The sequence below is a fragment of the Calliphora vicina genome, chromosome 2, assembly GCF_958450345.1.
Source record: "Calliphora vicina chromosome 2, idCalVici1.1, whole genome shotgun sequence".
NCBI lineage: Eukaryota > Metazoa > Arthropoda > Insecta > Diptera > Calliphoridae > Calliphora > Calliphora vicina.
Window position 1 is genome coordinate 99,650,854 of NC_088781.1, and position 23,416 is coordinate 99,674,269.

General features: G+C 31.2%; 1 pseudogene; it reads left to right on the plus strand.

Annotated features, from left to right (window-relative positions):
* Nucleotides 1–2,775: 2,775 nt before the first annotated feature.
* LOC135950752 (putative nuclease HARBI1) overlaps nt 2,776–23,416 on the plus strand; it is a 34,140-nt pseudogene continuing 13,499 nt past the window's right edge.

Below are 23,416 nucleotides of genomic sequence, written 5' to 3' on the forward strand. Positions count from 1 at the left end.
GTAAAATAAGGTAGTACTCTCGGGAATTTGGCACAAAAGTGATGCTTGGGAAAAGTGCATTAATCCGGATTCCCGGACCATTTCCCGATGGCCTAAATGAAATAAGTTCCAAATAACTTACAACCAAAATCCTATTACATAATTAATTAGTGGTATTACCTTGTATGGCCGGAATTTAATAAAAAAAAAATTAAAGTTGGGTAGGAGATTTTGTTCCTTAGTGATGGGTTAATATAAGGAATTCTCAGTTTCCTTATTTTTTTTGTTAAATTCGGTTTAAAATAAACACACAAAAAAAAAACTGCACTTTTCACTTATATAAGTAATTGGCATAAGACACGTTTTTTATTTATTTTTTTCTTTTAATCAAAATTGAATACCGCTTTGTACTATATCGTTAGCAAACCAAAATTAGAAAGAACAACTTAATTAAAACCTGACTGACATATCACTTCTTCTTTGACCGCTTATTGCATTCTATATTTTCTATATTTCTCACTTTTCGAACATTAAAAGCTTTGTTCTTTAAGAACAAGAAGGATAGAGCGATATATTTATCTCGCTCATCATGTATAGCATATACATGAAATATACATGATACAAGAGTAATTAAAGCAATTAAAACATGATTGCCAATATTCTAATCTTACAAGACAGTGATGAGCTTACCAACATATTACGGACTGTCAATAGGGGGAATTTTGTTCTTTTCCCTAAAACTTGGGGGAATTATTAAAAAAAATAAAAATGTTACATCAATTTACTAATGTTGTTGTCAATGATATTTGTAAATAAAAACAATACATACACATATCGAAATGTTTATGATTAAAAATATTTATAAGAAAAAAATTTTGTCCTATTATGAATTTCTTTATTTCTGTGAACAAATGAAAAATTATGATTTCCCATATTACAGGACCTAGAAATATGAAATTATGCGTATATGGTCCTAAGTGATTGAAAATTCAAGCGGATACCTCATGGTACTTTTTGTTTATTGTAATGGTACTTTTTTTAATTTTCTATAACAATGGACTTAAAAACATGAAATTAAGCATATATGGTCCTAAGTGAGTCAGAATTCTAGGGGGACTTTTTGGAACTTTTTCTTTATTCGAATGGTACTTTTTGTAATTTCTTCACCAATGAACCTAGAAACATGAAATAAAGCTTATATATAAACCACAAGTGTGGGTTTTTTGGTACTTTTTTTTTCTATATTCTAATGGTACTTTTTTTAATTTTCTATAACAATGGACTTAAAAACATAAAATTCAGCATACATGGTCCTAACTGAGTTAGAATTCTAGGGGGAGACTTTTTGGTGCTTTTTCTTTATTCAAATGGTACTTTTTGTAATTTCTTCACCAATGAACCTAGAAACATGAAATAAAGGTTATATGGACCATAGTGAGTGGGAATCCACAAGTAGCTGCTTTTTGGTAATTTTTTTTATTTCTAATGGTACTTTTTTGAATTTTCTATAACAATGAACTTAGAAACATGAAATTAAGCATATATGGTCCTAAGTGAGAATTCTAGGGCTAGACTTTTTGGTACTTTTTCTTTATTCGAATGGTACTTTTTGTAATTTCTTCACCAATGAACGTAAAGCCATGAAATTAAGCTTATATGGACCCGAGTGAGTGGGAAACCACACTCACTCGGGTCCATATATATATACCATTATCCTATAATAATGGACCTAGAGTTTCCAAAAAATCGAAGAATTTTAAAAAATTAAAAACCGATCGGTTTCGGTTTTGTGATAATTTATTAAATATTAAGTATTATAGAAACAAAATTAGTTGATAATATAGGAAATGATTTACAAATCTAAAATTCAAACTTGACGGGTTATGGTTTAGTGAATGCGAATTTAAAAGTGATAATCAATGGTACTATTTCCTTATTGCAATGGTACTTTTTGAATATTTTATAATAATAAACTTAAAAATTAGGAACAAATTTTGAATTTTCTATAATAATGGACCCAGAAATATGAAATTAGACATTTATAATTAGATTCACAAAGTGAGACTTGATAGTACTATTTCTTTCTTCTAATTGAGGTGGCGAAGCGCATCGGGTCAGCTAGTACCAACATACATTTATTATTTATACGCTTTACAACACCGCAATAACCGTAAATTTGGTTAAGCTTGTGAAAAACTCTGTGGCGTCATTATATAGGAGAAACTTGGTAAGTAATGTTATATTTTTAATTTATAAATTTAATTTTGAATTTTAAATAATAATTATTTGGGCTACGCCTAAATAATTATTATTTAAAATTCAAAATTAATTTAAACTAGATTAATATAAAAAAAATTCATTTATTTTCAGGAAAAAACAAAGAAAATGGTAAGTTTTTGAAAAATATTTTTTTTATAATTTTTTTTATTTTCAGAGCAATGCCAATCATATTATATTATATTTTTAATCAAAACGCACAATAGTATTCAATACTGTCAAAACGCGCTAAAAAATGTATATAAAAAATTGTTACCAATGTGCACTGCTCATCTTTTGCGGCCAAGAACGAATCAAGCGAATAATCTGTTCTGAAGTGAAACGTATCCCAGAATCAATCTAAACAAATCTATATATGTATATAGATTAGAAAGAAGTGGTTGGGAAGTTTTATCTCACCCGTCTTATAATTGAGACCTTGCCCCGTCCGCGTTATACTTGTAATGTCAATCATATTTAAAATTACGGTGGAGCAACAGGTTCCATCAGTGCAACCATCCGTCCTTAAAAAAAAAGAAGATGAAAGCCAAACGTAAGCTCTACTTTAAAAATAAAAAAAACAGCAGCATCTATACAACAACAACGAGCAACTACACAACTTGCAGCACCTCAACAACAACTACCACGAACAGCAGCAGCTCCACAACAAACACAACAACAGCAACAAGCACCACAATAACAGCAACAATCACCACCACCACAACAACAACAGGAGGCAACACGGCAGAAGAAGCGGCAATATCCTGCACCTCCTCCGCCTCTACCGAGAGGAAATTATTAATTTTTTTTTTAAATTATTTTGTTTTTATTTAAATTTACTGTTTTTTTTTTAAATTATTTTGTTTTTTTTTTTACTTTTTTATATACGTACATGAATATAAATGAATTAATAAAACTATTTTTAATTAAATTTATTTTGGTACTTTTTCTTTATTCGAATAGTACTTTTTGTATTTTCTTCCAATTGTATTTCAGAAGTTTCTAATTGTATTTCAGAAATTTCTAATTATATTTCAGAAAATTCCAATTGAATTTCAGAAATTTCCCATTATATTTCAGAATTTTCTAATTCAATTTCAGAAATTTTCAATTATATTTCAGAAGTTTCCATTTATATTTCAAAATTTTCTAATTGTGTTGCAGAATTTTCCAATTGTATTTCAGAAGTTTTAATTTATACTTAAAAAGTTTCTAATTAATTGTATTTCAGAATTTTCCAATTGTATTTCAGATATTCCTATTTGTATTTCAGAAATTTTCATTCTAATAGCAATATTAGAGTTTTCTGAAATACAAATTGAAATTTCTGAAATACAATTGGAAAATTCTGAAATTCAATTAGAAAATTCGGAAATATAAATGGAAATTTATGAAATACAAATGGAAAATGCTGAAATATAATTGGAAATTTTCTGAAATTCAACTGGGAGTTTCTAAAATACAATTAGAAAGTTCTGAGATACAATTGGAAATGGTGTAGAAACATAAAATATCGTCCCCTTAATAAAACAATAGTGTATATTTTTTTGCCATTTCGAAATAATTGAGTTTAAAATGTTTGTGTTAGTACACATATAGAACAATAGTAATATTTCAATTGATCTATTATAATTTTGTATAACTCTGCTAATATAAATTTGCTGTTACTATTCATATATTACTATACAAATTGCAATGTTAGTTTGCAATTTCTAGTAGCAGATACAACCAGTTGTCAACTCGTTATTGTAGCACAACAACCAAAATATATGTTCGTGCTATAGCAGCATACACACTTTTTTGCCGAACTAATATTGCGCGTCAGCATTCGTTTTTGTTTTGTTGTGCTAGCAATTTTCTCTGGCAGCAATTTACATTTCTTTGGTTGCTCTACTATGGTTGCATTGATATATCTTGTTTTTTGGCTATTTGGATGCTGCTAGTTATTTTATTGTCAAGTATGTAATACGAAATAACGATTATTCATTAGTGTAAATATTTTTGAATCTAACTGAGATATTGACTTGCATTTTTTTTGTAAGACCAAAAATTAAAATATCTAAACAAGAAAAACAAATGTTCGGAATAAATGTGGATCAAATTGTTCCTAATATGTATTTGCAATCCTATTAAAATTTTGATAAAAATTTTAGTTTTAGAAACTCAATAAATATGTAATATGTAATAAAATCTTTATTTATTAGCAAAACTCAATGAAATTTTCAACGTTTTTTAAATTTGTCATTCCAAATTACAAAGTGTAAAAAAACTTTTCAAAAGGTCAAAAGGAATCCTACAATTCATAAAAATTTAAGCAAAAATCCTGAAAATGGTATTTTTTACAATTTTAACCATAGGGTCTACATTTCCCTCGGGGCTGGGAAAATACTTTGGGGATAAATAGGGAACACATCAAGGATTCTAAAGCTGCTTTCCGTTTTTTGATCCCAACTTTGGGATTTTAGAACATGTGGCCCAAAGTTGAAATTTTTATCAAAAAATAGGTCAAATTCCGCAGGACGAAAGGGCAACATGTTCAAAAAATAGGACATGTTTTGTATACTAAAATGTTCTCTGTGAAGCTACCTTACAGAAAAACATAAAATTGTTATATGTTCTTAAAGAAAGTTTTTTTTTAATAAAAAAGAGTTAAGTCACCTTTTCATCCAAAAAACAGCAAAAATCTACTATTTTTTGAATTCTTAAATTGAAAATCGTTTATTTTTGGATCTATAATCGATATTACTCTGAAATATTTTGTATATTACTGATAATTTAGTTGTCTAACTAACAAAAAAAAAATCGAGCCCGTTCGGTACAAAAGTACGATCTATATTTTTAAAAAAGCGGACCAAGGTATGGCAAAATTTTAAAATTTCAATTTTGAAATGCCTATAACTCGAAAAGTATAAGAGATAAATAGCACACGCAAGCATATTTTTTCAAGACATAGGCGAGCGCTTTCTAAACATATAAAACTCTTTGAAATCGAATGGGAAACAAAAAAATGGGACGTGTTTAAAAATTTAGCATGTCGAAGGTACCCTATTCTGAGCCCCCATAGCGCCGCCCCTGGGGCATTTGTAGGGCCCATTTCAATAATTTAAACTCGATTACTCCTTGGCTACGCCCGCGTCAAATTTTATCCTGATCAGATTAGCCGTTTAGAAATGCCAGATTTATTTAAAAAAAATTTTGATTCTGCCCAACTGTACATTGGGTGTGTTTACTGATATGTTGTTATGCACTTATCAAGAACAGCAACTGATAGCATCAATTGCAGAAATGTCAATTGTGCTATAGCACTACTACAGAAGTGTGTATTTTTGCTAGAAAAGATTGCCAGCAAAACAAAATAAAATGAATGGAGTGCAATATTAGCACGACAAAAAAAACTGTATGTGCTACTAAAGCACGAACATATATTTTGGTGGATATGCAATGGATTGTGTTTGCTACTAAAAATTGCAGACTAGCATTGCAATTTTAATAGTAATACGAACGAACAGTATGAATATTTATATTAGCTGATTGTGATGAAATGAGATAAATTCATATTTATTGCATAGTCAAATGTAAGAATTATGTTGCTAGAGCTGAATATCGAAACCCTGATTTGCGATACCAACTTTTTCGTACATTGCTTAACATTTTGTTTCAAAATGGTTCAAAATTGTGAGAAAAACAAGAAATTGAGTTATTTTGGTTTTTCTGCAAAAATTTACAGATTTATGCAGATTTTAATTTTTGTTATTTGTTAGATATATTGGAATATGGAGTGTAATTATAAGCGATAAAAACAATTTTTTTGGTGCATTATTTTGATGTTTAGGCACATTTACATTAGACAAAATCTTGCCCGATTATGCGTTGGAGCCACTTCATTGTACAGTCTACAAACTGGAATTTATTCAAATCTTGAAAATCAAGATAAATATACCCGTTTCTAAAAAATACCCTTTACATGTATAGTGATCTTTTATCTTATATTTGTCTTCATTTTGCACATGATGCATCAAAATCTATTAAAAAATTTTGTTGTGACATATGTCTGAGATATGTTTGCACATTTTGCAAAAAACATTACGGCATTTGCAGAAGCAATATATGTAAATGATATGTCTAAATGATATGCAAATTATGTGATGATTAAAACATTAATCTAATATTTTGGTATATATGTAGAAAATATTAATAGTAAAATTAGCAATAACAAATCAGTTGCATCGATAAAATAGAATACCTTAAATTTATTATAATAAAATATTGTAGGTCTACAGGGAAAGTCAGCCATTTAAAAAAATTACAACGCAAATTATGTGGTACCTAAGTGGTTGTGTGGAAATCTGCATAGTTTTATATACACAAAAAAAGTTTCGATGATTTTTCAAACCTAGAAATCAACTAAACTTTTTTTGTTTATTAAAATAAATTATAAACTTTGTAAAGTTAGCAAGGAAACAATGTAATGAATCCTAATATTTATTTATCACAGTTCCAAAAACTGTCTACTTTCATAATATACATGTCTAGAGTAAAATGGATGGCAATATGTATCAGATATTTCAACTCAAAGGAAGACAAAATAATGACGGAATTTTGGTTTTAGAGGAGGCTCCAGCAGACGCTTTATTTGAAAGTCTTATACATTTTTTACAAAAATTAAATTTAAGCCTAAATAATTTAAGTGCCATTGGAACAGATGGGCAAATAATAGGTGTGGTGCAAATAAATCAATTTATGCATTATTAAAGAAAGAAAATAATTCCATTAAATTTGTTAAGTGTATTTGCCATTCGCTTAACTTACATACTATATTTAAACTAAAAAAGTCACTTCATTAAATTATCATAAAGAAATATAGTCAGCGTCAAAAGAAAGTGTACAATTTGTTTTTACATTTAAATCGTTTTATTTACATATTAAAAACAATTTTTTCTCCAGTTCTAGTATATTTAACAAAACACTTAATTGTTCTCTTGCAATATATAAACAAAAAACTAAACTATTTCAACTGCAACAAAAACAGTAACAACAAAACCAAAAATACTCCATTTTTAACGCGTCAGAAAAAAGTGTACACATTTAGAATTGCAATAAGATTTTTCTAGCTACATAAAAAAATATATTGTTATTCTTTATTTTTGCCTAGATTATAATTTTTTGTGGATCTTGCTGCTAGTCTCATGAGATTTTAAGATAGTAGCTTTTCTTGTTTGATCGCGAGAACTTTAAAGCCAAAATGGGAAAACAAACTGCAATTGAAACAAGAAAGTAAGTCATTAAATTTAAAAATGAAGGCAAATCGTCACGTGAAATCTCCTCTATAATAGGAAGAAGCCATAATACTGTAAAAAAATTATAGACAAACTAGACTTGCCAACCGTCCCGTTTTCGACGGGACAGACCAGTTTTAGAGTCGAATGTCCCGTGTCCCGGCGATACTCTGAACGGGACGCCATTTGCCCCGTTTAAAAAAAAAACATAACTTTTTCATTAATTACCACAAAAAATATAAAAAAATCAAAAATTGGAAATACCGATAAACAAGGATGCTTTATTTTCTGAAATATAGTATTTTCTAAAAACTGAATATCACTATTTAACAATATACATAGGTACTTAGTGCATTAACTTCTATGAGTTTCAATAAACTCATTAGTAAACATTATTTAACTTTCATGAAAAATAAATGGCACGATACTCGCTCTAGGATGCTTGTACCTTTAGTTAAAGGTGAGTTGTTGGTCCATTGAAATGGACTGAGTTTGTTGAATTTATTACTTCAAATAATAAAAAAGCTGATAAAAGCGATTAAAAATATAAATTTTAAATTATGGACTGAAATAGGTAAACTTTATTAAATAACCCGCTGCGCTTCGTTACTCCTACGTAGTAAAATAAAAAAATTTTAAAGATTTTATAAACTATTTTTTTAATGAGGTGAAACAAATTAGGTAAAATTATAAAAAATAAATTTTCAGACAAAGTTTGAAGAATCTCGCAATTTTAATTATACAGATATTCAAAATTTACTATGTACTTTGAATGGAAAGTTTCACACCCACTGTTCCGATCTAGACCATTTTAGCTAAACTTTGTACAGTGATAAGAAATGATTCATATAAAATTTAAATACATTACAATTATAGTACTCCAGATATTCGAAATTAACTATATACTTTGTATGGGAGGTGTCACTCCCACTAATCTAATCCCGACCATTTTACAGCCAAACTATGTAAAATGATAAGTGGGCTATCGGACAAGTTTGAGGAATTTCGCAATTATAGTTCTGAAAATATTTATTTTCCTTCCGATTCTTACCAATTTGGTTAAACTTCATGTCGTGATATGAAATTGATTCATATAAAGTTTGAAGAATTTCACAATTATAGTACTCCAGATATTTGAAAATAACTATTTACTTTTAAAAAATTCAGTCTCGCCTATTTTCAGCCAATCTCCGTATAGTGACAAGAATTTGATTCATACAAAGTTTAAATACTTTACAATTATAGCACTCCAGATATTCGAAATTAACTATTTACTTTGTATGAGAGATGCCACGCCCACTAACACAATAACATTTTCACCCAAAAAATGTAGAATAGTAAGGGTGATATTAGGGCAAAATTTTAGGTATTCGAAAATAACTATTTACTCGTGTATAAAGTTCGAAGACTTTCACAGTAATAGTTCTCCAGATTTTACACAATTAAAATTAATGTGTTATTGTTGATTTTAATAAATAAAATAGGATAATAACACTGCTTCAAAATAACACTTTTTGTCAGAACTTGAAAAGCGACCTAATAGAGGTTGTATGCCTAGGTGAGGACATGCTAAAACCGTTTTCAAAGATTTTGAACACCCTCAAAATTTTGAGTTATTTTGAAACAAGTGTTTTAGGGTAGGTAGTACTTCAATACCTCTAACTCAGACATTTTAAAACCGATTTTAAAAAATAATCTAAGAAATTGTTTAAGTTATTAAAAATGTTACATTTTTTTTTATTTTTTTTTTCGTAATTTTTCAAATTCAACAATAGTTATTTTAATTTTTTTCTATGAAAACCAAATTTTTTTTGCAAATAAAAAAAGATCGTAACAAAAACAATACTTATAACTTACAAATGTATCAATAAAAGCATTTCATTTTGAAGCGTAGTAAGTTTTCTTTCCCAACACGTTAAAAAAAATAAAAATTGAACAAAAACTGACTGAGTTACAGATCGATAAGTTGAAAAACATCACTGTAAGGGTTTTTTCAGAACAACTTCTGAATTTGAAGTTGTTTTGAAATTTTTTGACATTTAGTGGTGTCCCGTTTTGGAAATTTCAAAAGGTGGCAAGTCTAAACAGGCTCCATCCGTCCTTACAAAAAGAAGGGGAAAGCGCTACTTTAAAAATAAAAAACAGCAGCATCTTCACAACGAGCACCTACACAACTTGCAGCACCAGCACCTCAACAACAACTATCACGAACAGCAGAAGCTCCACAACAAACACAACAACAAGCACCACAACAACAGCAACAATCACCACTACAACAACAACAGGAGGCAACACCGCAGAAGAAGCGGCAATATCCTGCACCTCCTCCGCCTCTACCGAGAGGAAATTATTATTTTTTTTTACATTTTTTGTTTTATTAAATTAACTATATTTTGTTTTTTTTTTTAATTTATTTTGTTTTTTTTTTACTTTTTTATATATGTACATGAATATAAATGAATTAATAAAACTATTTTTAATTAAATTTATTTTGGTACTTTTTCTTTATTGGAATAGTACTTTTTGTATTTTCTTCCAATTGTATTTCAGAAGTTTCTAATTGTATTTCAGAAATTTCTAATTATATTTCAGAAAATTCCAATTGAATTTCAGAAATTTCCCATTATATTTCAGAATTTTCTAATTCAATTTCAAAAATTTTCGATTATACATATTTCAGAAGTTTCTAATTGTATTTCAGAATTTTCCAATTGTATTTCAGATATTCCTATTTGTATTTCAGAAATTTTCATTGTAATTGTTGATTGCTTGATTTGTATATCTTGAAAATAATTTAATAATTAGTTGCATGATAACGATTTGGAGATTAAGAATTTATTCACTTACATGTTTTTCTCCTATTTATTGATATTTTGATGTTATTTCCGGCTTTTCAAATCTTATTTTATATTCCTAAAATGTTAAATTTATTTAAAACGTGAATTATTTTTTATTAATGTGCTGTTTTTCTAATACAAGCAAGTACTTAGACGAGCGAGTAGTACCCGGACGAGTACGTAAGAAAATGAGTTTTTTTAAAGTACTCGTCTAGCTTACGTTGTCTTACTCGTCTAGTTTATGTCTTCTTACGTGTTGTCATATCTCATTGTTACCACCATATTTAAGTTTAAATTTTGTTATATATTTTGTATGCAAAAACTTGTGATTCAAAGAAAAAATGGTAACCCTTATATAAACGTAAATAAAGCAGTTTTTTTGTTTACAAACCAAATCCATATTTTTATTTTCAAACAAGAAAATTTTCAATTGATATTAAAAATAAAAAAATGTTTCCGTCGGTCGAAATTTATTTTAGTGATTCAAGTGAAAGTGAAGCTGGCGATACACAGATATGCCGCAGATATATTCGTGATGCTGAAAATGTTATGGATTTGCCGGAAAACCGGTAAGTTTATAAAAAAAGACTGAAAGTTATAAAAATAGGTTTATATTTTTAGATTTATCGACGCATTTCGCGTCAAAAAAAAATTTTTTTAATGCTGCTGGTTGAAATAAAGCCCAAGCTAAAAATGGAAACACCCATATTCCAGCGCCAACAAAGCTAGCGACATTGTTGTCGTTTCTAGCAACTGGTGGTTACCAAGCCTCGATTGGAAATGAGTTCATCTCCTCCATATCCAAGTCCACAGTTTGCAATATAATCGGTGAACTGCTCAACATTTTTGAAACTTACCTAGGACCAAAGTGGATAAAGCTGGAAAAAAACCTAGAGGAGGAAACCCGTACTAAAGAATATTTTTTTAGAAGCGGTGGCATACCAGGCGTGGTCGGTTGTGTAGATGGCACACATGTACGAATAAAGGCTCCCGGAAATGAAATTAACCACCTGTATTATAACCGTAAAGGTTATTACAGCATTAATGTCATGCTGGTGAGTACCTTATATGCAGTATAATAAATCAACTACTAAACAAAGTCCATCAATGTTTACTTTTTGTTTATAGATTTGTGACCAAGATATGATCATCAGATATGTAGACGCTAGGCACCCTGGAGCTAACCATGATGCCTTTATTTGGGATCAGAGTGCTGCAGATCATTATTTCAAAACAAACTATTTTAATGGGAAAAGGAACACTTGGCTCCTTGCTTAGTCTATCTATCTATCTATCTATCTATCTATCTATCTATCTATCTATCTATCTATCTATCTATCTATCTATCTATCTATCTATCTATCTATCTATCTATCTATCTATCTATCTATCTATCTATCTATCTATCTATCTATCTATCTATCTATCTATCTATCTATCTATCTATCTATCTATCTATCTATCTATCTATCTATCTATCTATCTATCTATCTATCTGGGGCATTTCATGTCAAGTGAACCAACTTTTGAAATCGATGTCTTCCGATCGGGATGAAATTTGCACCAAGGTTAGCTCTATTGGATAGTAACTCAGACACAATTTTTCAACAACATCGGTCGAGAACTCTCTGAGTTATAGGGGGTAAAATTTTAACAATTTGGTCAAACAGGGGTTTTTTCTTATCCATGTAACTTATTACCTATTGTTCTTAGCAAAATGTGTCCCAAATAGTATAGATAGCTATTTCTTCGATCTTTCGAAAAAAAATATTTAAAAAAAAAAATAAAAAGTTTTTAATATTTTTTTTCCGAAATCAAAAACTTTTTTGACTTTTTTTAAAAATACGTCCTTTTTTTTTTTTTTTTTTTTTTTTTTTTCTTAAAATAAAGTTTAGATATTTTCCTTGAACACCTACTTGGTCGCTTAGTGGGATGCGAGTGGGATATCTATCAAAATAAATATTTTGTAACTCAAAACATAAAATTTTCGACTTTTTTTGCAAAATCAAAAACTTTGTTGACTTTTTTTTTTCAAAATGGGATGCGAGTGGGATATCTATCAAAATAAATATTTTTTAACTCAAGACTTACAATTTTTGACTTTTTTTTTTGCAAATACGATTTTTTTTCCAAATGGGCCCTTTTTTTAAAATTTTTTTTGTAGTCAAAAGAAAGCTTAGGTCCATTCCTTTAAGATATTTTTAGTCCCTTAGTGGGATGCGAGTGGGATATCTATCAAAATAAATATTTTTTAACTCAAGACTTACAATTTTTGACTTTTTTTTTGCAAAATCAAAATTTTTTTCCAATATGGGCCCTTTTTTAATTTTTTTTTTTGCTCAAAAGAAAGCCTAGGTCCATTCCTTTAAGATATTTTTAGTCCCTTAGTGGGATGCGAGTGGGATATCTATCAAAATAAATGTTTTAACACAAAAATTGTATGTCTTGAGTTACAAAACATTTATTTTGATATATATCCCACTCGCATCCCACTAAGCGATCAAAACCATCTTAAAGGAATAGGCCTAAGCTTTCTTTATAGCAAAAAAAAAAAATTACAAAAAGGGCCCATTTTAAAAAAAAGTCAAAAAAGTTTTTGATTTTGCCAAAAAATCAAAAATTGTATATCTTGAGTTACAAAATATTTATTTTGATAGATATCCCACTCGTATCCCACTAAGGGACCTAAAATATCTTAAAGGAATGGACCTAAGCTTTCTTTTGACTAAAAAAAAATTTTTAAAAAAGGGCCCATTTTGAAAAAAAATTCGAATTTGCAAAAAAAAAGTCAATAATTGAATGTCTTGAGTTACAACATTTTTATTTTAATAGATATCCTACTCACATCTTCCTAAGTGACAAAATAGGTCTTAAAGGAAAAGACCTAAGCAGGGTTTAAAATTAGTTAAACGTTTTTTACATTTGACTACCGACTGCGCAATAAATATGAATCGTTTTCATATTAATGTGCACAAATACTGAAAATATACAAACTATAAGCCAATGCCATATATGCACAAGCTTCATGGTAGAAATATTTGTCGCAGTTTTTCCAAAAATATTTTGCCTTACACAATATTTTACGTTGCAGCTAGAAGACAAAATGAAAATTTTTCATTTTTAAAACTTTTGCTGCCTAAATATATGTATATTTTTGGTTAGCAAAAACAAATGAAATTGCTTGTGTATAATATACAAAAAATTTACTACAAAAACATCATACATGCAAACAAATTGCAGCGTGAAAACCATAAACTGCAAACGATATGCGCAGTGAAAAATTCAAACAATGAAAATATGGAAGATGCTAAAAGTAGACTGACAAACCATACGAAGTTGAAAAATGTAAAATACGAAATTGTGCAAAGTTAAAAATGTTTAAAGCGAAAATGTTTATTTTTAAAATATTATTTGTTTTGCCGCATATAGTCATTGAGTAGAAAAATGTGAAAAAAACTATGAAGTTGATTTGGGTGTACAAAATAAAAAATTGTATTGAAATGTGTGTTAATAAAGAATTTTAGTGCAATAAAATAGAAGAGATTTTCTTGTGTTTTATTAAATATGTTAGCTGAGCCTACAAAAGTTTTGCCATTATCAGAGTATAGAACTTGTGGAGTACCTCTACGTGAGAAAAAACGGGAAAATGCCGCCAAAAAGACTTGGGTTGAAATTTCACTGGTGGCTTCCAAATGAATTGCTTTCGTAGCAAAGCAAACAAATACTAGTACATATCCTTTGGTTATTTTACACCCTCGACCAACATATGACTTTATATTAAATGGGCCAGCGAAATCTAGACCGGTATTGGTGAAAGGTCGGGAAAGGAATGTGCGTTCAGGTAGAAGTGAAGCCATGAGCTGTTGACATTGTTTTTTCTTATATAAAACACAAGTCTTGCAGTTATATATAATGGTTTTTACAAGATTTTTTAGCTTAGGTACCCAAAACTCTAAACGTACTAGACGTATTAGAAGCGAATTTTCTCCATGTATTGTGTATTTATGTAAAAGTTCTAAATATAATCGGGTAAAACGACCTGAGTAGGGGAGAATCATAGGGAATCGCTCATCATAAGATAGCATTTCACATCGCGAGAGTCTACCATTGATCCTCATTATGTTATATGAATCGATAAACGGGTTAAATGTTAATAAAGGGCTTTTCTTGGGAATCTCTTGTCCATTAGAAAGCAGTGAATATTCTGGAAAGTAAAACCTTTGACAAGAAACCACTAATCGAAGTTTAACAATTTTTATTTCCGTGTGTTGAATGGTGAGAGAGGGGTAATTAAATGTGGTTTTATAATGTGGGTGAGTAGAATGGTAAAATCGATATATGTAAGCGATTACACGAATTGCACGTGAGAGATCAGAGAAGCGGTTTAATATATCATCAGCGTTTTGATTCAAATGAGTCTTTACGGGCCTAATTTCTTCGTGAGTGTCTATAATGGGCAATATTGACGGCCATTCGGAACTAGGGAGTTTAAGCCACGTTGGTCCATGCCACCATAAATCGTTGCATATCAATTCGTTTGCAGTTAGCCCTCGTGATCCTAAGTCAGCTGGGTTGTCTTTAGAGGAAACATGACGCCATTCATTTGGCGACAAAAGTGGTCCAATGCGAGGGGTGTTTTTGAAGCCATGATAACACAATAGTTGAATCCGTCCAGAGATGCATTTTGCATTTATCAAACTTAATTTGAGACAGAAATGATGCGATCAATTTGGCTAACAGTTCAGCGCCACATAGTTCCTTCCTGGGGAGAGTAACGAATTTAACCGGGGCAACTTTAGTTTTGGATAGGAGTAAATGAGTAGATATGTGACCATTTTCACTTGTAGTTCGAAGATATAGGGTAGCAGCATAGGCTTTCTCAGAAGCTCACAAAAGCCGTGAAGTTCTGCGGCATAAGAACCCCATAAACTACGTGTTGTATTCAATGCCTCTAACCCCTCTTCGTCTGGATTAAGTCTAAATGACGTATTATACCCCGGACCAGTTTTACAACAAGAATTAACTGTCCTAATAACCCGTTGGCGATTGTTTAAATACGTTTTTAATGCCGACATCGAGAAGATGTACAGGCAAATACTTGTTAACCCACACCCCATATCAAAGGATTTTATTCCGCTGTCCGCCTGAAATAGAACCCCAAGAATTTGAGCTACAGACCGTAACATTTGGAGTTAACTGTGCTCCATATTTAGCCCTGAGAATTCTTCTCGAACTTGCAGAATGTTGTAATAATGATTACCCCGAAATCTCTACCATACTCAAAGAGAATATGTATGTCGATGACGTACTATCAGGATCACATGATCACAAACCATACGAAGTTGAAAAATGTAAAATACGAAATTGTGCAAAGTTAAAAATGTTTAAAGCGAAAATGTTTATTTTTAAAATATTTCCGCCGCATATACGGTTTTGTTTTGCCGCATATAGTCATTGAGTAGAAAAATGTGAAAAAAACTATGAAGTTGATTTGGGTGTACAAAATAAAAAATTGTATTGAAATGTGTGTTAATAAAGAATTTTAGTGCAATAAAATAGAAGTTTTGCAAAGTTAAAAATGTTTAAAGCGAAAATGTTTATTTTTAAAATATTTCCGCCGCATATATGGTTTTGTTTTGCCGCATATAGTCATTGAGTAGAAAAATGTGAAAAAAACTATGAAGTTGATTTGGGTGTACAAAATAAAAAATTGTATTGAAATGTGTGTTAATAAAGAATTTTAGTGCAATAAAATAGAAGTTTTATTTTTTGAGGTATGTAATTGTATGTATTGTGAAAGATAGCAATGCAGTGAAAATTAAATTAAATAAGATTCTGGACAAAGGATAGCTAGCGGAGGATATTATTATTGAATTTTTTGATTGATTGGCTTTTTTAATACGAATTCAAATGTATTCATGCTGGTGGTAATAGGAGTCCAGAAAAATTAGTAAGAACAAAAATAATTTTGTATGTAAAGCGGTTAGAAAAGGATATATAATGCAACAACAATAGCCAAATACCATAAATAACAGGATCATTCATTTTATGAATAAAATCTATCATAATAAAATGTTCAAATGTTTCCTTTCGTAAAATTTGTAACAGGAGAACAAACAATAAAATAAGCAGCATAGAAAATAATTGTGGAAGTACAATTTTATGTGTAAGATATAATGCAAAAAAGGCACAGGTATAAGTACAACAGGAGCAAACGGAAATTAACTGCAACAACATCAACTTATACACACAAGTAGGTAATTATGATATAAAATTGCTGTATGTGTGTACATACAACAACAATTTATGCAAAAATCATAAACAAATACATAAATAGGTTCAATCGTGATCGTGAGTGATTTTGTAGCAGGAGAAAAAAGGATAAAGAGGAATGATAGAAAATGTAAGCATCAACAAAAGAAAGGAAAAGAGTTAAAAAGGGATAGAAAATGCAACAACCAGATTATGGAAGGACACATGCATGAAAGCAAGAATAATTTATCACTACAAATGAATACAAAGAGGTTATAAATAACAGGAGATACGAAATTTAAGAAAGTTCCTGAAAATATAATTCTGCAATGAAGAAAATTTTACTGTATACAAATATCAAGTGAGAGCGTAAATGATACGCATTTTGGTTTATTTTTAGATCGAGGAATTTTTGTCATCTTTTTAACTCTTTTCCTTTCTTTTGTATAAGTTGATGTTGTTGCAGTTAATTTCCGTTTGCTCCTGTTGTACTTATACCTGTGCCTTTTTTGCATTATATCTTACACATAAAATTGTACTTCCACAATTTTTTTCTATGCTGCTTATTTTATTGTTTGTTCTCCTGTTACAAATTTTACGAAAGGAAACATTTGAACATTTTATTATGATAGATTTTATTCATAAAATGAATGATCCTGTTATTTATGGTATTTGGCTGTTGTTGTTGCATTATATATCCTTTTTTAACCGCTTTACATACAAAATTATTTTTGTTCTTACTAATTTTTCTGGACTCCTATTACCACCAGCATGAATACATTTAAATTCGTATTAAAAAAGCCAATCAATCAAAAAATTCAATAATAATATCCTCCGCTAGCTATCCTTTGTCCAGAATCTTATTTAATTTAATTTTCACTGCATTGCTATCTTTCACAATACATACAATTACATACCTCAAAAAATAAAACTTCTATTTTATTGCACTAAAATTCTTTATTAACACACATTTCAATACAATTTTTTATTTTGTACACCCAAATCAACTTCATAGTTTTTTTCACATTTTTCTACTCAATGACTATATGCGGCAAAACAAAACCATATATGCGGCGGAAATATTTTAAAAATAAACATTTTCGCTTTAAACATTTTTAACTTTGCACAATTTCGTATTTTACATTTTTCAACTTCGTATGGTTTGTCAGTCTACTTTTAGCATCTTCCATATTTTCATTGTTTGAATTTTTCACTGCGCATATCGTTTGCAGTTTATGGTTTTCACGCTGCAATTTGTTTGCATGTATGATGTTTTTGTAGTAAATTTTTTGTATATTATACACAAGCAATTTCATTTGTTTTTGCTAACCAAAAATATACATATATTTAGGCAGCAAAAGTTTTAAAAATGAAAAATTTTCATTTTGTCTTCTAGCTGCAACGTAAAATATTGTGTAAGGCAAAATATTTTTGGAAAAACTGCGACAAATATTTCTACCATGAAGCTTGTGCATATATGGAATTCGTAAATAGTATTTATATTTTTAGTATGTATACAATGAAATATTATCTTGTTAAATATTTGTTGCAGTTTTCATGTAAAATTATGATTTTTTTTGCAATTTTTTGACTAATATAGTAGTAATTTTAAACTCTGGACCTAAGCTTTCTTTTGAGCAAAAAAAAAATTTTAAAAAAAAGTCCCATATTGGAAAAAAATTTCGATTTTGCAAAAAAAAATTAAAAAATTGTTACAAAATATTTATTTTGATAGATATCCCACTCGCATCCCACTAAGGGACTAAAAATATCTTAAAGGAATGGACCTAGGCTTTCTTTTGAGCAAAAAAAAAAATTAAAAAAGGGCCCATATTGGAAAAAAATTTTGATTTTGCAAAAAAAAAGTCAAAAATTGTAAGTCTTGAGTTAAAAAATATTTATTTTGATAGATATCCCACTCGCATCCCACTAAGGGACTAAAAATATCTTAAAGGAATGGACCTAAGCTTTCTTTTGACTACAAAAAAAATTTTAAAAAAAGGGCCCATTTGGAAAAAAAATCGTATTTGCAAAAAAAAAGTCAAAAATTGTAAGTCTTGAGTTAAAAAATATTTATTTTGATAGATATCCCACTCGCATCCCACTAAGCGACCAAAAGGGTCTTCAAGGATAATATCTAAGCTTTTGTTTGACCTAAAAAAAAAGATTAAAAAAGGGTCCATTTTGAAAAAAAAAAGTCAACAAAGTTTTTGATTTTGCAAAAAAAGTCAAAAATTTTATGTTTTGAGTTACAAAATATTTATTTTGATAGATATCCCACTCGCATCCCACTAAGCGACCAAGTAGGTGTTCAAGGAAAATATCTAAACTTTATTTTAAGAAAAAAAAAAAAAAAAAAAAAAAAGGACGTATTTTTAAAAAAAGTCAAAAAAGTTTTTGATTTCGGAAAAAAAATATTAAAATTTTTTTATTTTTTTTTTTAAATATTTTTTTTCGAAAGATCGAATAAATAGCTATCTATACTATTTGGGACACATTTTGCTAAGAACAATAGGTAATAAGTTACATGGATAAGAAAAAACCCCTGTTTGACCAAATTGTCAAAATTTTACCCCCTATAACTCAGAGAGTTCTCGACCGATGTTGTTGAAAAATTGTGTCTGAGTTACTATCCAATAGAGCTAACCTTGGTGCAAATTTCATCCCGATCGGAAGACATCGATTTCAAAAGTTGGTTCACTTGACATGAAATGCCCCATCTATCTATCTATCTATCTATCTATCTATCTATCTATCTATCTATCTATCTATCTATCTATCTATCTATCTATCTATCTATCTATCTATCTATCTATCTATCTATCTATCTATCTATCTATCTATCTATCTATCTATCTATCTATCTATCTATCTATCTATCTATCTTTTTTTTTTTTTTATGGACGTAGTGATAGCGCACTAATCTAGTGGTCCTACACTGGAACCACCACCCCGGGACCGCTCCCGCATTACTTCGGGATGGTGTTCATTTACTGCACCGCAGTCATCATCGTTTTCCTAGTCCCCCGTCCACATACATTTGTATGCGATTAGGGGTTCGGCACTTGTATTTGTTGGCATTTAGTCTTCTCAATCATAATTTCCTCAATAAAGTGGGAGTATTTGCACCAATTCCCTCTTCTTGATAACATTAAGTCTATCATTTGTGCTATGGTCATGTTCTCAAACATACCAGGTAGGATGTTCCGCCTGCTGCTCCAGGAGATGCATTTCAGAGCTGTGTGTTCGACGTTATCCTCGCATTCGTTACAGATTTCGCATATTGCGGATTGTCTTATCCGGAATCTTTGCAGGTAGCTACCAAAGTTGCCATGTCCACTGAATATTTGCGTCAGGTAAAAATTTAGTTCCCCATGCTTCCTGTTCATCCAAATTTTTACATTGGGAATGAGAACGTGGGTCCATCTTCCTTTATTTGTTTCATCATATTGTCTTTGCCACGTTTCGAGAAGATTTTCTCTTGTAGCCTTTTTTATACGGATTATTTCGCTCCTATGGTTACCGACGGTTTGTGTGACAGACACTCGTTCATCGTATATTTCCTTCCTTTCATTTAGTAGCAGATCAATCGGTGGCACACCAGCGTGAACGGACACAGCTGCAGTAGATATGGTTCGGTATGCTGATGTTACTCGTATTGTGCATGTCCTGTGCACCTTTTCTAGGATGGTTCTGAGTTTTTTGCTACTTGAGACAGTCGCACTCATAACAGGAGCTGCATATAGAACCTGTGAATATGCTACTGTAACAATTAGTCGTCTGGTAGTTTGTCCTGGGCCTTTAATATTTGGCATTATTCTTGACAGTTTTGATGCAGTTCCTAAGGCTTTCTCAGTTACCATTCTTATATGTGGCTCAAAAGATAGTCTGCTGTCTAGGATTACACCCAGGTATTTCAAAGTCCTACTCATAGTAATCTGATATCCATCCACTCTCAGTTTCGGGTATTCAAAAGATCTTCGTTTGGTCACAAGAATCGCCTCAGTTTTGTTCGCGGCAAGTGTTAAATTTGTTGTTCTTAACCACATATTAACTCTTCCTAAGCAGTCGTTTGTTACTATTTCGATCAAGGGTACAGAAGGTTGATCTACTACTAGGGCTACGTCGTCTGCATATCCAACTAGTCGTGATCCATTTGGTAGATTCAGTTTCAACAATCCGTCGTACATTAGATTCCATAGAAAAGGACCCAGTATGGAACCTTGGGGGACGCCAGCTGTCACTTCGTAGCTTTTTATTCCATCTTCAGTATCATATTCAAGGATTCTATCTTCCAGATAATTATCAACCATTTTTACCAAATATTCTGAGAAATTTCGCTCTCGCATTGTTTGTCGAATTACATTCCAGTTTGCAGAGTTGAATGCGTTCTTGATGTCCAGGGTGACGATGGAGCAAAATCGCAAGTGCTCAAAAGCTTCCTTTGCAGTATTTACCACCTCACGGATGGCTCCTACAGTGGATTTACCTTTCACGAATCCAAACTGCATATGTGAGAAACCTCCTTTTTCGTTTATTTCCATCACAAGTCTATTTAATATCAATTTCTCCAAAAACTTTCCACAAGTGTCCAAAAGGCATAGGGGTCTGTATGAAGATGGATTTTCTAATGGTTTGTTGCCTTTGCGCAACAGCACAAGATATTGTTTTTTCCAAAGTTTTGGAAAAACTCCTTCTTTGAGACAAATGTTAAATGTATCCATAAATATATCCGGCCAGTGCTCACAGACTATAGCTATGATTTCATTTGGGATCCCATCTGGTCCTGGTGCTTTGCATTTCTTCAAAGTGTGGCATGTATCAATTATTTCATTGCGAGAGAAAAGATCGTAGTTATTTGCGCATTGCAATGTAGGTAAGTTCCTCCTGGTTCTTTCCGTTTGGGGGAAAAGTGTGCTCACTATAGTGTATGCCCAACTTGGATCTGTTATACCTGGTATTTTGCATCTGTTTCCCGTCTTCTTCATTATTATTCGATACGGAAGGCCCCATGGGTCTTTATTTACTTCCTCGCATAGTGAGTCCCAAGCCTTTTTCTTAGAGTTTCTGATAGCAACTCTGAGATTTTTCCTAGCTCTTCTATACAATTCCATTGTTACTGGATCACCTTTCCTTCGTGTAGCTACTCGTTTTGCCTTGTGACATTCTCTTCTGAAACATGCGATTTCTTGATTCCACCAGTAGGCATGTTTTCGAACTCGACCAACCATTTTATTCTTTTTCATTCCAGCATTACATATCTCTGTGAGGATGTCGGTAAGTCGTCCGGCAGCGATATCTACATTTAAGTTGTCACTAGGCTGTGTTCTGGATTTGATATCCATCAGCTTTTCAACGCAGTTTTCCTTATCTATCTTTCGTGTATTCCATTTAGTTCGAGTGGGGTTCGCTGTGGCATTTTTGAATGACAGATCCATTTCCATCTGGATATATTGGTGGTCACTCGGTGTTTCGTCTTCTAGAACATCCCATTTTAGTGTCTTGTTTGCTATAGACGGTAACGCAAAAGTTATGTCTATAATTGAACTAGAGTCTCTTCTCCTGAAAGTTGGAGACCTTCCCCTGTTCAAAACAACCAGACCCAGAGATTTCACTTACTGCTATTCCTCTTTTATCTGTTCTTCCTGAGAGCCATTCAAACGACTTACTATTAAAGTCTCCTCCTATTAGCACTGGAGAAGTTCCGTTCCTCACGTTTTGCTCGAGTTTATCAATTTTATTTTGAAATTCTGTTATTTCCATGTTTGGTGAATAGTAGCAACTATATATTCGTACCCTGCTGGTGTGCAAGACTACAAAATTTTCATTGCCTTCTTCAATTCTATCTATTGTAATCAATGGGTCACGTATATACACAGATCATTTGCCCAGAGCATCTTGATACCAAGCGCTGCCTTCAATTCTAGCATATTGCTCACTTATTAGTGCTATATCTACTTTCTTCTCCATTACGCTATTTATCATCAGCTGTTGGGCTTCCCGACCTCTCCCTAGATTTATCTGGAGTATCTTAACGCTCATTTTTTATAATTGCACAGATTGCCAGTACCAATATAGTGGTTTATATCTTGTCGGCCAGCTTCTAGACAGATTACACACCTCGGTTCGTTTCTACATGTATTTGCCTTATGTCCATCTATACCGCATCTCATACAGGTTTGGCTACGATCTCTTCCTTGGCAAGACCGAGCAAGGTGTCCTTGCTCTAGGCACCTGAAGCACCGTTTGACAAATGTTTTCCTTCTTACTCGACATAATACTAGTCCGACCTTAATTTTACTTCTCCCTAGAATAGTAGCAGCAATGTTTCCGGGTACTTCTACGAGTGCCTGTTTCGTACCACCATAGTAGTCTCGCATGTTACGTACTTTGATCCTGGTACTATCTGCTTCACTGGAGGCTTGAATAATGGCATTAATTACTTCCCCTTCATCGGTAGTTTCTTCCATATCTCTAATATCAAGAAGAAATTTCTCTAGATTTGTTTGAACTTGAACATTGTCCCCAAAGGATCCCTTTATAGCACCCTCCAGTTTCTTCGCTTGTCCTTCTCCTTTCGTCATCTCTATTAGAACGTTTCCATCCATGGTTTTTCGTATCTTCCTTATACCAACGCCAATTTCCTCAGGTTTAATGGCAATCTTCATTTCCTTCAATATATCAGCATAGCTTGAACCGTCAGCCTTAATTGTTATTGTTTCACCTTTATTTCTAATCACGTTCTTACTGCTTCTCTTCTTGGTGCTTCGATTCCTTTTCTTTCCTTCTACTACGGACCACTGCTTGTCGTTTTCA